Raw genomic sequence first — 11,994 nt, 5'->3', positions numbered from 1 at the left:
TTCCATTAGAGCAAAAAATGTGTAAGTTTGAACACATTGGAGTGGGTAAGAGGAACAGTTTGACCTTTATCTTATCTCCCAAGGCAGCACAGGTTAGGGCCAAGAGAGCTCCTCCTAGGCCCATGGTTTCTCCTGTGGGGGCAGGGGAGAGACTCAGCTTCCCCAGCTACATGGGCGGTGCCAAAGAGGCTCATTTCTCTCTTGTCCCATCCAGAGTACTAAGTGGAAAGCTCCATGACTGAGAAGTGGAATGAGTCAGAAAGCAGCACATACCTTGTTTCCCCGAAAATAAGACCGAGTTGGACAATCAGCTCTAATGCATCTTTTGGTGGGGAAACACAGTAGAAACTTTGGAGGGCATTAAACAAACAAGGCTCCTACTGCTTGGTGGACCCCATCAAGAAGCCCATCCGTGAACCACTGGGAAAGCCCCACTTGTGGATCTCCCCAGTTGGCCCATGGACAAACCTAGCGCCTTGTGTGCCTCACCCACAAACACACCCACTCTGTGGCTAGCACTTTGCATGTGCTGCCAAAGGTGGCACATCTGAATGAAGATTCATTCAAGTGACAGCAAGCTTTAGAAGATGACAGGTGAACATGCATAGAAATCAGGCCCAACTCTGCAGGACAGTAAGAGACCACAAACTTGAGCTGTAGCACTACCTTTGGAAAAACAGAAGAGAGGCTGTTTGCGCTTAGCCTGGTGCTTGTAGCACCTAAGAAGGGCATACGAGCTTAAGGATTCTGCCACAAGAGGGAGCAAGAAGCATGGAGCAACTATATCCATAGAAGATCTGAGAAAGACTCAGAATCTTAGCGGGGCTGATGGAAGTATTGTTCTCCCTAAAGGAAGTTAGTAAAGATTGAATGAGGTGCTGCTACTTCAAATGCAAAACTCCAATGGACATGAAAAATTAAGGAAACATGACACCATCAAAGGATCACAATCTTTCAGTAACCAAACTCAAACCCAAAGACATGGAGATCTATAATTTACCTAATAAAGAAATCAAAATAGCTCTCTAAAGGAAACTCCATGAACCACAAGAAAATACAGAAAGACAATTCAACAGAATCGGGAAAACAATACACGAACAAAAGGAGAAGTTTAACAAAGAGGTAGAAATCATACAAAAAAACCCAAACAAATTCTGGAGATGAAGAACTCAATGAATGAACAGGAAAAAAATGCAATAGAGAGCACCAACAACAGACTTGATAAAGGAAAGAACTGGTGAGATTGAAGACAGGAACTTAGAATTATCCAGTCAGGAGAACAAAGAAAAAAGAATGAAAAAGAGTGAAGAAAGCCTACATGATCTATACCATCAAAAGGACTAATTTGTGAATCATTGGAGTTCCAGGAGGAGAATAGAAGGGGGCAGAAAACTTGTTTAAAGAAAGAATGCTGAGAACTTCCCAAATCTGAGGAAAGATTTGAATATCCAAATTTATGAAGCTTATAAGTAACCAAAAAAAAAAATCAATTTAAAGAAATCCTTTCCAAGATACATTATTATAAAAGTGTCAAAAATCAAAGACAAAGAGAGAATCTTGAGAGCAGCAAGAGAAAAAGAAAACCTTGTAACTTACAAGGGAACCACATTAAGACCTTCAGCAGATTTCTCTGCAGAAACTTTACATGCAGAAGAGTGTGGGATAATATATATTCAAAATGCTAAAAGAAAAAAACTCTCAGCCATGAATGCTTTACCTGGCTAACCTAGCCTTCAGAAATAATGGATAAAGACTTTCCCAGACAAATAAAATCTGAGTGAATCCAGTACTACTAGACCTGCCTTACAAGAAATACTAAAAGGAGTTCTTCACGCTAAAATGAAAGGATGCAAATTAGTAACATGAAAACATTTGGAAATATACAGTGCACTGCTAAAGGTAAGTATATAACCAAATTCAGAATACTCCAATACCATAATATAGTGGTGTATTAACTCAAGTACCTAGTGGATGCCTGAAACCATGGATAATACTGAGCCCTATATATGCTTTTTTTCCCCATACATACAAACCTATGATAAAATCATATTGTAGGCTTAGTAAGAGATTAATAATAATTAATAATAAAATAGAACAATTATAACAATATACTGTAATAAAAGTTATGTGAAGGAAGTCTCTCTGAAAATATCTTACTGTATTATACTCACCTTTTCACTTACAGGAGGCACTTTACGGCTTCTCTTCGGCATATCCGAATTACCAGCATCATTATTCTTGCATTTTGGGGCCATTATTAAATAAAATAAGAGTTACTTGAACACAAACACTGTGATACCTCAACAGTAAAGGAATGATTCACTTCCTGAGTGGGATGGAGATTACATCACATTATTCGGAACAGCCTGCAATTTAAAACTTATGAATTGTTTATCTCTGGAATTTTCCATTTCATATTTTCAGACCATGGTTGACAACGGGTAATCTACTACAAATAAAAGGCGACTACTGTACAGCTAGAGTTTTAGTAGATATTATATCAAGAAATAACTTGTCATAATAAGAAAATTGATAATACTGTTCAATACAAAATTTATCTTACATTCCAAATAAGATAGCAGAAGTGACCTTTCCTTCTGGTCTAAATCAATGGCTAGGTCAAAGTCTTATATTCATTTACTATGGCTCAGAATTTGAAGGACTCTTCTAAAAAATGTCTTCTTTAAACTTAAGCCAGGTCACTATAGTAAAGACAAGAAATTTCTAAGCATATTATGTCACTTTCTTGCTTAATTACCTTTAGTGATTTCTCACTGTTTATAAACTCCAAACTCCATAATCTTCAGTTCAGCTGCACAGGAATTAGTCTTTGGCGCTCCACGGAGAAGATTCAAGAATGATGTTTTGAAATGGCTGGGGGCCATCACTATATACCAGGTACTTTCAGTGCCGGGAGCAACCTGATTGAAGATTCAATAAGCAGAACTACCTGAGACTGGAGTGCAAAACATGGGCTAGAATACAGAAGGTAAGCTGGGTGGTGTTAAATTCTAGAGGAAATATATGGCTTTTATTAGGATTTTTAATTGGATTGGGCTAATATTTAGAGACTATTTTATAGCCTCTGGAAAGGCAAATATGATTGAAAAATTCTCCTTTCGGAGTGTGGTTCACACTATACGGTGCAGGTTAGGTTGCCCCAGCGACTGTACTATCTCTTTGAGGTTTCCAATTTAATAAAGTAAATCGGAAACACCAGAAATCATTTGTGGTTGATTTAATTGCACATATCTATTCCTTTTATACTGCAGTTCTGATGAAAATGAGAAGGCTTTTATATATATATATATATATATATATATATATATATATACACACACACACACATATATACACATATGTATATATATATATGTGTGTATATATATATATATATATATATATATATATATATATATATATATATAGTCTCAGCAAGAAAACTCACAGAATATGATAGTGAACAATCAATATAATGTCTTCCCTGGCCCCATGCCCTTGTGTCCTTTTTAAACATTTTCTTTGAAGCTTTAAAATAAGAATCAAGATTTATTTTTCACTCTTCTTGGAGTGTGTGTGTGTGTGTGCGTGTGTGTGTGAGAGAGAGAGAGAGAGAGAGAGAGAGAGAGAGAGAGAGAGAGAGAAATACTAAATTTGAAGAACAATTACAAGGGCAAGAAAGTTTTTACTTTTTGGCCTTGATTAGCCTAGATTCTGGTTAGGAAAAAATGCATTTGAAACTCTCATTGCAATATTACATTAGCTAATATATGACAGCTTGCATTTTTTGTAATGCTCTCAAATGCTATGATATAATAATGAAAAACAGTTTCTGAATGGAAATAAAATTGCTATATTCCTGGGGCTTAACAAGGTCAGGAGTTCTCTTCAATTAAAGATATGAAATATTTATCAGAAAGAAGATCCAGAGGGAGTTTTGTGATGGCTTCGAAACACTAGTTCTGATTTCTGAACTCTAAGCTTATTATTCTTTTTTATTTTAGAAAAATAAATTAACAAAGTAATTGAGTTAAATAGTTTATCTTGTTCTTCTAAAAATCAGAAAGTTTCATTTTTTTCTTTAGGGACTAAAAATTTGGCCCAGATAGTTGTGAGAAACAGAAAAATAATCTCTGGGCTTCAAATAAGAGGATCTGAATAAATCCCAAATTCACGACTAACCCTCACTTCCCTCATCAGTAAAATTGCTGAAATTAGTACCGACTTTGTAGTATTGTTGAGAAGATCAAAATAGGATGAATCATGCAAAGTATTTAGCACAGTATATGAGACAAATTAAACATTAAATAAAAACGTTAGTTACTTCTTGCCAGCGTTGTTGCTGCATCTTTTGTACCAGACAGCATGCATTCAGAGAAGAAAAACCACTATAAAATAAAATATATAGACTATAGAAGATATGTAGAGATATATAGAATATAGAGATATATAGAATAAGAAGTTTGTTTTATGGATTAGACCTTACACAAACATAGAAGCTAGTCAAGAAGTCTATGCCAGACTCTGTGGCCCTTGTGCTCGATATGGGGCCTGAAGTCACTGTAGGTTACCTGGCCTGGCAGGTGAAGAGAGCTGATGAAAACTGGGAGAGAGCAAGGACAAACTAGAACTTGCAATGATGAACGGAAGCCTGGAGAACAAACTGGATTTCATGAGGATGGCTGGAACCTCAGCTGTGTGAGAGACCTGCCGGAGAAGCTGGTGTTCTTTGCCATGGAGTTTCACATATCTATTGCCCAGGACACTCAGAAGAGTTGTGGGGAGAGCTGGAGAAGCTGCAGGCCCTGGTGGTATCCCACACCAACCAGGTTAACTAGAATATCAGCAGCAAGTATGAGCTGCCACACTGTCCAGCACTGTACACTCAACTTCAGAACACAAAAATAGCAGCGTTAACATGTTTTCCACCATACTAATTTTGAACAAATTTCTCTTGGGGCCAACCCCAACCTGAGACTACACAGGACAGGGAATTACGAGAAACATAGATCCAGCGTGGCTAAGCTGAAACAGTAAAAAGCCACCATAGTTCATCTACTGTCAACTTGACATCTGTACACACTTCTTTATACTTAATGGTCAAGTGAAGATGGCAGCAAAATCATGCTTCTACCTAACATGCAGATATCTCTACTATATCCCAAATCATGCAAACCCTCTCTCCAAAGAGAATACAAATTCTCCTTACACATTTTGGGTTATGTCCATTCCTCTTCAAGATGAATCAAAAACATTTTTGGTATCCTCTAACTTAAATTCTGAGATATTAGCCTATTATTACTACATCTATGTTAGATAATAGGAGAATAGGAGAGGGTGAACGATTGGTTAAAATATACACAAACATTCACATCAATATAATGAAGAAATACTCAAAATTATTAGTGTTTGTTTCTACAACTGGTCATAAGTTATAGTTGTATCTATAAATCACCTTCTTTTGTACCCATTTGTCTTGTTCAACAAGTACCTTGGCTGGTCATGATTCCTTCTTTGGTGGGTGATTCCAACTTTCATTTCTGAAAGGCCTGGTCATTAGCAGCCCTGCCTTATTGGGTTGTAGTTTTCCATTGATTTATTTAAAACAGCTTTGTTGAGGGATAATTTGCATGCCATAGATTTCACTCATTTTCTGTGTACAATTCAATTTTAGATAATTTCCATCATCCCAAAGAGATTCCTCACGTCCCTTTGGAAACAAACACTATTCCCACCCTTAGAGCCAGGCAACGACGGATCTACTTTCTGACTCTATAGATTTTCCTTTTCCGCACACTTCGTATAAACAAAATGATAAAATATATGATGTTTTGCGTCTGGCTTTTGAAAAGTGGCATAATGTTTTTCAGAGTCATCCATGGTGTAGCGAATGTCATTAGTTCTTTCCTTTGACTTTAACTTATATCACAGTACATGAAAGTATTTAGAGTTGCTCTCCTGTGATGTTCTGAATTCCAGACATACTCTTCCTTGCCCCATTGTAGAGAACAACACAGTAACCCTTCATAGTCAAATCAGTCACCCCAGTAATCCATTTAACTCTCTTTGTTGATTTACTTGCAAAACAAACCCCAAGCAGGCAGGAGACAATCTCAACTTCTAGTTTAGTGGATCTATTTCTGTGCCCCTTGATGGAAATATGCTACCACTGGGAACGAAGAACACTAGACCAGCAGAGCCCAAAGTCATGAACACTAGAAGCAATAATTTTCATAGAGGATCACAAAGGAAAATGCCTGTGTCAAATGGGAAAATATGCAACCCGATACATATATTTGTCAAAATATCCTCCATTTTTTGAGCCATGTAGAAAAGTTAGCAAAAGCTCTACAATTAAAAACTATGACTATATATGTAGCTCCAATTTGTCTAGTCTGTTTGCAAACCGTTGTCAACTCTCATAAATCCACCTGGTAGAGGTGTAATGGCCGCATGGACCCAGGAACTCTGAGTTGATTGGAAAGCACTGTTCCCTTTGCACAATAACAGAGTCACAAGGCAAACAAAGATGTCATTTAACATTTTTTGTGTATTATTTGTGATTTTTGCATTAAGTTTGATTTTTTAAAAATATTACATCAAAGTATTTATCTTGACTACTAAGTTTTTTGGCACTGCCTTAAATTTTGCACCCTAAATGAGAGTTTCACTCATCTCATCCTAATCCTGGACCTGATTAAAGGTAATATTGAGGGGAAACATTTCCATTTCAAGTAATTGAGACCTATAAATTCTTAGAAATGAGAGAGACAGCCTCATATAATGGTCACTGATTTAGAACATATACTGCATCCTGTAGGACATTGCGTCAGGCTTGCAAGATGTTGTCATCTAGCTGATGCTTTTAACTGAGTCTTCAAAGGACTATTCCACCATTCTATCAGGCCAGCTACTTCAGGGTGATGGAGTACATGGTAAAACCAGTGAATTCCATGTGGCCCATTGCCACCCTTTACTTGCTATAAAATGAGCTCATTGGTGAGAAGTTCTATTGTATGAAATGTGATGTTGGTGGCTTTGGCAGAAGCATTGTATGCAGAAAAGGCAAATCCACATCCAGAGTGAGTGTCTATTACAGTGAGAACAAAATGCTCCATCTCCCATGATGGAAACAAGCAATATAATCAATCAGGAGTTTCTCTGATCCCTCTGGGGAATGGTCCCATTTTGGGGCTCAGTGTTGGTTTCTGCTGTTGGTAGGTTACTTAGCAAGATCAGCCTTGGTGATTAGAAGTTCATGTTGATAAGCAAGTACGTAATCTCCATTCCTGCTGCCTTGGCTAGTTTGTCATGTTTGCATTGTGTAAGGATGACGTGGCTAGGGAATGAGGTTGACTGATGGCCACAGAATTGGTCATCATGTCCACTTGATTATGAAAAGCTTTTCCTGCTAAGCTTGTTCTTCAATGAGTACTTAACCTGGGACCAAATGTCTTGACTTTCAGAGACATCTATCCACGTACCTCTTCTCCAGAGCAGCTTGTCTTCAGTTTTCCAGTTGTGTTCCTACCAATTCTCTGATCTTCCAGCCAAACCATTAGCCACTTTCCATGATTTCCACTACTGGTATTCCAGGAAAAATGAACAACCAGATACACTGGTTAAAGTTCTGCCCACTGGAAGGATTTCCCTTCAAGTCCACCCAATGTGAGGCTACAGTTCTGAAGTTATCCCCTGTCTGCTTTTGTCTAGTGTCAGCATATCATGCAGAACCACATGTAAATCAAACTCCTTTTTCCCTAAGTTAACTGACTATGGAAACTCTTCCCCCATAAGAGGAAGGAAGAACTATAGCAGGAAGAGGAGCCATGGGTATATGGGTTACTTGCTCATGAAACTCACTTGTACTTTAAGGACCTTCTCAAGATCAGTCTCATATATATCATATATATCACTTCTACTTTATGACAGAGTGCTATTGTGCATGCCCAACAGTATGACTTGGTGGATTAGACAACACTCAGTTCACGATAGGCAGCTGAGTTAGTATATTTCTTTATGGACTCTGGTAAGTCAGTATTCCATCTCTGCTAGGGCCCAGTAACAAACCAGATGTTGTTTCTTGGAAGAAGCATAGTTATATGCCAAGAGTGGCATAACTTTGCTCCAAAATCTTAAATGTCTGCCCTGTAATTCATTTATAGGTACCTGTCAAAAACTCCATGCAGTAGCCCTGTCCACTACATACGCTTTAAGCACCATCACCTCTGCTGAGTCAGATGAGCTAAGTGGCAGAGCAGATTGCATGGCAGCCTGACATATTCCAGAGTCTTCATTTCTTCTGCACCCCACTCAAAATTGGCAACTTTTCCAATTACACAGGTAAAAAGTCAGAATAGCATACCCAGATGAGTGTATGTATTACCATCCAAATCCAAAGAGGCCCACTGTTATGCTCATTTATTAGTAGTGAGGGGACCAGATTCACCTTGGAAGGGAGAGCTTAACACGTCCCAGGCCATTGAAACCCTAGAAATTCACTGAAGAATCAGGCCTCTGAATTTTGGGGAACTCATTTCCCATCACTTGACATTCATTCCTCTGACCAAAATGTCTACAAGAATTTCTGCTTTCTGCATACCAGGCCAATCATCATGATATCATGAATGAAATGGACCACAGTGATGTCCTATGGAAAGCAGAGGCAATTAAGGTCCCTGAGGGCTAGGTGTTGGCCTGGGCTGAAGAGTTGCTATAACCTTCAGGTAGGAGCATAAAGGTATATTGCTGGCCCTACTACCTGAAAAGAAACTGTTTATGATGGTTTTACTAACAGGTTTAGGGAATAAAAGCCTATGCTAATTTAAAGACTTGCGTGCAAGTTACACAAGTTTTATACTAGCAAAAAAAAAAAAAAAACTGTACATGGAACAGGAGCTTCAAATGAAGTTAACACCTGATTAAATTTAGAATAACCTTCTGTCATTTTCTAAGGTACATCTGTCTTCTGCATGTCATGTTATTCCTATGCTTAAAAAGCTTCAATGTCTCCCCGAGCCTGCAGGACAAAAATCTAAAATCCTTACCCTCACATATAAGAAACACCTCATGTTATTTTTTTCATGTTTTCTTTCAAGAGTTTTAAGGCTTTTTTTTCTTATTTAGTGAATTTACTCTATTCTGAGTATATTTTTGCATATGGGGTAGGTAAATATATAATTTTTTTCATGTGAGTGGCAAATTTTTTCAATATTTATTGAATATTCTATCATTTCACCAATAACTTGTTATTCCACCCTTGCCACATACCAAAATTTCATTCGTGCATCTGTTTCTGAGTTTTTCATTTGGTTCCATATATCTGTACTTTAATACCTATAATTTTATTAAAAGTCTTGATGACTGGCAGCATGTGTTGTTCTATTTGCTTCTTAATCTTTTACTTTTCCGTCCAATTTATAATCAGCTTGCTAAATTCTGTTGAAATGCTTGTTGGAATTAGATTGCAATTGCACTGTATTTACAGATTGAATTGGAGGATAACTGATATTTTCAAAATATTGAATCTGCCTATCCATGAGTGTGGTATCTTTCTTTATGTATTTGGTCCTTAAGTTTTATAACTTTCTCCATAAAAACTTGCACAATTTTTGCTATATTTTCCCTGGTACTACATGGGTTTTTATTGCTACTATATAAAATTTTAGGAGTATTACACAGGAGTATAAGAAAATTTCTATTATTTATTGGTAAACTTTAAATGTTTAAAATCACAGTCTAAATTGTAAGTTCACTAATAAGTTGAAAAAAATTTATTTTATGCAGTATGTTTATGTGTTTAAAGCAGGTATGTTGTGTATTTTCCACATCAGGTCAGTTCATCATATTTACCACATTTCTATTACTTGGGAATTCTTTTTCTTTTCTTGAAATTATTTTCTTTGCTCCTAAATTCACCGTCCACTCGCCTAGGATTCATTGCCTCAGGGGCAAGGAAAATAATGTTCTACACCAAAGAAGTTTATAGAAATGTTAAGTGGAATTTGTTATACACCCAGCAGGCATCACAGTCTGAAACTAAAGAGCTTTTGATTAGCAAGGGCTAGGCCTTCAGAGGAAGTTATTTTGTTTTGATTTCTAAAAAGATTTGGCTTGGATTATCAAGCCAGAGCCTACAGGACTAGAGCAAAAATATTATAAATAATAAATGTTGAGTAGGACATAATATAGACTATGACATTAGTTCCTCACATGAAGCACAGAAAATAACTGATAAAGAGTCAGTGTATCTACAAGAGAGGCATTACAGCAGGATGCAAGCGAACCTAACAGCAAAAGGTAGACCATCCAAAACAGGAGACCAGATGGAGGATTTAGCTGAGTTTCAAAGAATCAGCAAGCCTGTGAGAGCCAAGATGATGCCTGGGGTGATTATCTAGTCTTACTTATTCTCAGACATCAAACAACAAGCTACATCGTTGGTGGGGGAGGCAAGGAAGAACCAGAGGGCATACGGAGAACCAGACAGCCCTCTTCCACTATTATGATAATGGCTAACATTTATTGAGCATTTGCTATGTACTCGAACCTGTTCTAAGCATTCATATGTTATATTTAATTTAAATCTAATGACCTATGCTGTTGGTAACGTGATTATCTCTATTTTAAAGATGACGCAATGAGGTACAGAAAATTTAAGGTCACATGCCTAGAATTTGATAGAATCAGAGTCTTATTTTTTGTATCCAGACACTACTGAAGGGAGAAATGTGAGGAGAAAATCCTTGAGAGGGATGAAAAGCTAGATGGGGGTTTGAATTTGAAACTGACTGAATTTACATCCTGAAGAAAATTACTCCATATAGTCAGGCTTCTCCAGAGAAACAGAGCCTGTGTGTGCATGCACACACACACACACACACACACACACACACACAGAGAGAGAGAGACTTTATTTATTTATTTATTTATTTATTTATTTATTTATTTATTATAAAAAATTGGATTATGCAATTATGAAAGCTGAAACGTTCTGCTGTCTTCAAGTTGGAGACACAGGAAAGCAGGTGGTGTAGATCCAGCCTGAGTCCAAAGGCCTGAAAATCAAGAGAGCCAATGATACAAATCCCAGTCCAAAGACAGGAAAAGATCGATGTTGTAGTTCCTACAGTCAGGTATAGAGAGCAAATTCTCTCTTACCCTGCCTTTTGTTCTATGTGCTTCCAACAGATTGGATGGGGCCCACTCACACTGGGGTGGGCAATCTGGTTGACTCAGTTACCAATTCAAATGTTAACCTTATCTATATACACCCTCACAGACACAACAAGAAATAATGTTTTACCAGTTATCTGGGCATCCTTAACCTGGTCAAGTTGAGACATAAAATTAACCATCACAAGTTCACCCCTTTCCAACTTGGCACCCATACACATAGCCTTAAACTATAATCTCCAAAGACAACATAAAGTCATAATTCCACCTAACATGATATCGCTATCCTACGTACTGAAAATGCACTGACCCAGAAAGACGTCAAGTCCATGCGTGACATTTACTCTTCTCCTCGATATTCCATAACTTAAATACTATTATGTCAGATTAACAATACTTAAACATTATGATAATAAGTCTATACATCTTAGGTCACTTGATAAGAGAATAAGACAGCAAGGAATATAAAGATATTTGCTTAACATATATATTAATACACTATTATATATAACAAAATAAGGAGGAATACTCATCATAGCCCTCATTTCTTTAACTAGTCACATGGTTGTAGCTGTTATTTATACCTAACTTTTCCCTCTACCCATTCTGTATTCTCTTGTCTTCAGAAAGCAGCTCAGCTGGCTATAGTTCTTTACCTGGTAAAATGACCCAAAGCTCCTTTCCTGAAGGATCTGGTCCATTATTCCTGCCTGGATTGGATTCTTGTAGTTTTCCATTGACCTTAATTACAGGACAGGGTAATACTAAAAGACATCCTGAGGTATCTCTTGTATCCAGAAGTACTATTCCTTACTTCCA

This window comes from Rhinolophus ferrumequinum, chromosome 9 (assembly GCF_004115265.2).
Source record: "Rhinolophus ferrumequinum isolate MPI-CBG mRhiFer1 chromosome 9, mRhiFer1_v1.p, whole genome shotgun sequence".
NCBI classification, from domain to species: domain Eukaryota; kingdom Metazoa; phylum Chordata; class Mammalia; order Chiroptera; family Rhinolophidae; genus Rhinolophus; species Rhinolophus ferrumequinum.
This window is presented reverse-complemented; position numbering follows the sequence as displayed.